We start from the raw sequence: 4899 nt of genomic DNA, 5'->3' as shown, positions 1-4899 counted from the left end.
AACTACAGGGGTTGGGTGGGTGGCTTAATGGCTAAGGTGTTTGCCTTAAAAACACAAGGTATAGGGTTTGAGTCTCACAAGTGATAATTGGCTAGGCTCAAAATGGCTCGCAAGGGCAGTTAGCTTAGTACTAAAACTATGAACTATGAACACAATGAAAGCAAGGAATGGAACACAATGATAGCATGAACATAGAAGTGCACCTGCATATAATCGAACCCATGCTTCTCACACTGACATTTACTCACTTAAGGCAGAAGCCAGCCATGTCACAGAATCATTCACAGCGATTGTGTCATAACACATTTGAGGTGACTGAAACATAGTATAGCAAGACAAGAAAAAAATGCACCTAAACGAGTTTAAACCATGCCTTTTCTAGAACAGTGTATTAATAAATGAAGCCACAGATAAACTCATAATGAAGGTTTTGAAAAACACACATTTCATAGAAATTGCAAAACAGAGTGAAGAATGAAAACTGAACACTGGAAAACAACATGCCAACTATCAAGGGATGAAACCCTATCTGGCAGTATATTGATGATATACACATCACTGCATCAATATACTGAGCCATGGAGGCTGTCATATGCACCTATTTGTATTTGTGTTTACCTTACTTCATATAAGTTATGAGTGCAAGAAATTGATATTTTAGCAGACTGGCGCAGAATAAAACTCAGTGGACTTGAACCCCTGTGTGTCTAACTGGCATACTACAGACCAGTGCATTATCAAGTAATACCACAGGAAAATGAATTGTGATAGGGTCTGAAAACATACATTACAACTGAATGGTAGCCTTTATGAGCATGTATGTGGTGGCTATATGTTATCACTGTCTTACATTTTGGGAATTTTCATATAGGACATAGAATAAAAGTGGGAGCAAGCTGTGGGGTCAACACTAGATCACCATATAAGGCATGAGCAGGATGGATGTGTAATAGGAGCCCATATCTCTCAACTTCTAAACTCAGCAGTGGTAGATTAATCCAGACATAAATTAGTTTAGGAAGTACCAAACTCGCTGGTCTAGTTAATACTTTGAAAATAGGAATGTTTAATGTCAAGGGAATGAAACACATGATAGCAGGAAACAAGATGTATACCAGAATGGAACTGAACACACCTTTTCTTCTGATATTCTGCATAGGAGTGCATTAGAATGACAATCCACAGATGCAATCATAGTCAACTACTTAGCAATCAGTCTGCAGACTATTACCTGGTTAGCCAATATCCAGACAGTAGCCAGAGTGAGCATCAGACCCTGTACCTTGTGTCTGTGAGGTAAGCACCTTAACCATTATGCCATCTGACAAAATATTTCAAGTATAAGTTAGAATAGTGCTGATAAGTAAAAACTGAACATTATAAAAGAATGTACAATAAGCAGGGGATCAAAACCCTCCACCTCTCACTTTATGAGTACAATGAGCCATGGAATCTATTGCACTAAAGCTATTAATTTCATTGTATTTCAGTATTGATTTGTGACATGATGCACAATATAGTTCAATTACATGACAGATGCCAAGATCTTAGAATGCTCAAAAGATTTTTTTTACATTTTTGCCATAGAAAAATAACTTTCATTTCTCTGTGGTTATATATGACCATTAACATTGTTCTATGGCAACCATTGTGCAACATATGACCACAGAAACATGATTTTTTTTATATAAGGTCTTTGCAGGTAAGTATGCATTATGACTATCTATTTTTAACCCAGTTGAAGGTTGGGAATTGGAAAACAGGACCAATGTGAAGAGGCAAGCATACAATGGATAGAATACAAGGGTAGCTAAGTCGGACTGAGCTAGATGGAGGTGGGTTAGGAGCATGTCACACAACTTCTAAGCTCACAATGCTGAAAAAAGTGCCATACTCCATGAAAAAATGTACACACTGGTTTCAAGTGAAAGGAACATATGATTACAAGGCAAAATGATTATATCTACATGAATTTGAAAAGTGTCCTGTGTTACTCATATTCTTCAAAATTGTAGCATTATCCAGGTATGCTACAGAATCATGCATAAGGAAGTTGTCGGTAAAACACATACCAGAGCAACAGATATATAAGTTGACAAGAAAGTGATATACACATGAATATATCTGAGACCATTCCTGAATCATTCATATCCTCATAGGCAGAGAAGTATTCAAAAAAAGGTGAAAAAAATAAATTCATTGCAGTAATACGATGAGAATATTATATTGTAAAATAACATCCTGCCCATAGGGGATTAGAACTTTGCACCCGGGACAATGCAAATGGACTCATCACATCATGAAAACAATGAGCAATAGAGGTCTTCACAGAGAAGTTATTAACTTTACAGTATGTCAGCATTACTAACTTTACAGTACAGCTGGTGAGGCACATGCATGCTCATCTCATTTGTGTGACCAGTGGTAACATCTTAGGGTGTTCAAACATTTCTTTTTATTTTTACCATAGAATAGGTGCTATAATTTCCCTGTGGTAACAGATGACCCGACAGGATTACTCTATGCCAACAATCACCCAACATATGACAACATAAATATGATTTTTGATATATAGGCTTTTTCAGGGAGGGTCACATGTGTAGTGTGTTTAGTTATTTTTTTGTCCAGCCTAAAGGTTGGAAATGGGAGTATAGGTCAAAGATGTGAAAAGGGAAGCAAGCAGAGCACAGAACACAAGGAAGCTAATGAAGAATGAGCAAGATGGAGGGAAAAGAGGAGCCATACCTCTGAAGTTCTTAACTCAATGATCATAGCTGAAGTAATAGCTGTATTGATTTAAGATCAAACTCCCCAATGATGTCAAAGTTCTGCACATTTTATAATGAACAATTGTAGTCAATCGTGTTTTCACTAATTAAAGGTTGTGAAACTGAGAGGTAAGGGTGGGAATATTTTTTATGGGATATGCACCCTTTTTATTTTATTATTGAGAAGGAAATGTTGAGAAAGGAAGCTAGGGAAGTAAGAGTTACGTAACAGCTGGAGGGTAGATCTTAATGACAAGACAGCCAGTCATGACTAACAGAATGTGGGATAACAAAATGAGAGAGAAGGAACAAAATGGTAAAGAAGACATCTAACAGACAGAGAGAAAGCAATGGCAAGGGGCAGATTGCACAACATATATGGATGGATGCAGACACAAAATGGAGGGGAGCACTGGATTTGAGGAGAGGACTGAGTGTTCAGAAATGCAGCCTCTGCCATCTTTGACACAGTAGGAGAGTATTCCTCACCCCAGGAGCCATTGCCAATATATCTTACATCAGGTTGTGGAAATAGCATTGGGCAGAGATGCAACTCAGGAACTGATCCTCCTGTTTAGTATCTCTCCTACATTCTCTGCCAGTTCCTGAGGGGTAACAAAAGTGTCACCTTCACTAGCACTGCTACCTGCAGTTACCACAATACCATCTTAGGTGCAGGTGGTGTAGGCAATGCAGGAGGTATGAAGACAATTCTGACAGGCTGGGTAACAGATGTCCTGAGTGCCTATTGTGCTGGTGGTGGATGTGGCACTGATGCTGCCACCTGTAGGAGGATGACAGGCCATACCAGTGTGTTCAGTCCAGATCACTTCATTGCTGCATATAATAGCAACAGAAATGGAGAAATATAAAAAAACACAAATACATGTAAAAAAGAGAAAGAATTGCTAATTGCATTCTGAATTATGTTTATAGTCATAATAGAGTGAAGGAAAATAAGCTTTTCAATACCATGACCTACACAGCAATGTCTTCAAAGTGTCTGTGTTATTATATTTGGGGATGGGGGCCCATGCTAAAAACCATCATCACATGCAGCTTGACCTAAGAGCATAATTACAATGTGAGAGAATTATCAGGACTGTTTATCGGCGCATGTCTCCAGTGATGCTATTAGAGTTTTAACAGTAATATAACTATAGATATATATGTATATATATATATATATATATATATATATATATATATATATATATATATAAATATATATATATATATATATATATATATATATATATATATATATATATATATATTTTTTCTAAAGATATGCATCTGCATTTGGAGCATTTCTCCCTGGGCCTCCGCTGAAAATAGGCTCTGTCTTAGTCAGACTTTCCTGGTCAACAAAAGTTAAATAAATAAATAAATAAATAAATAACTAAATAAAATAAATAAATAAATAAATATACAAATGAAACATGCTGATCATGCAATAAAAGTGTCATCCACAGGTGCTGCACATTGTACTTGTTCTGTATATTTTGAAGTGCCCAGCCAAGGAATAATTTTGGCTGAGACATATATGAACCTTTAAGTAGTACAGTGATATTACACATATAAAATTACACCACGACAACAGCATATGTTTTGTTGGGGAAGAATTGAACACATTTATTTTTAACAATGTCATTGCATGTAAACTTAATATGTTCAGGAACTTTACCATCTATACAGAGCATGGCATGCAGAAGCAAAAGTCTTAACATTGCAAAGTCACACTAATTCCAGTAAGGTATGATAGGACTAACAAATGTGATCCTGCTATATAAATGTTAAATGCCATTAATTTTAATTGCTACAATTGCACAATGCAAACAGGCACATCTTTCACAACAGTAGCTATACTTACCCAGGTGCCCTATTAGGAACTCTAGTCTGTCCCTGTACATTCCCTGTTTCTTTTAATCTCTGCAGGGAATGGAGATAAAGAAAGAGCAAAATGAAATGATGTATACTGTCATGCATTAGCAGGGAATATGGATAGGTAAATTATGTTATATTAAGTTATGGAGGTCATAGTTGTGCCTTCATTTCATCCTCCTGTAGGCCAAGGAAGTCAGACTTGCAGTAACCGGCTTGGCCTTGGCCAAACTATTCCAGGCATCAG

The 4899-nt window shown here is 36.8% G+C and overlaps 1 non-coding gene across 1 annotated transcript in view; it reads left to right on the top strand.

Annotated features, from left to right (window-relative positions):
- Window positions 1-48, top strand: part of LOC122807304 — a 166-nt gene extending 118 nt beyond the window's left edge. The window contains exon 1 of the small nuclear RNA XR_006365629.1: window positions 1-48. This exon is cut by the window's left edge and continues 118 nt beyond it. This is a non-coding gene — a small nuclear RNA (U1 spliceosomal RNA).
- The last annotated feature ends 4851 nt before the right edge of the window (window positions 49-4899 follow it).

This window comes from Protopterus annectens, chromosome 7.part0, assembly GCF_019279795.1.
Source record: "Protopterus annectens isolate FY-2018-M chromosome 7.part0, PAN1.0, whole genome shotgun sequence".
NCBI classification, from domain to species: domain Eukaryota; kingdom Metazoa; phylum Chordata; order Ceratodontiformes; family Protopteridae; genus Protopterus; species Protopterus annectens.
This window is presented reverse-complemented; position numbering and strand designations above follow the sequence as displayed.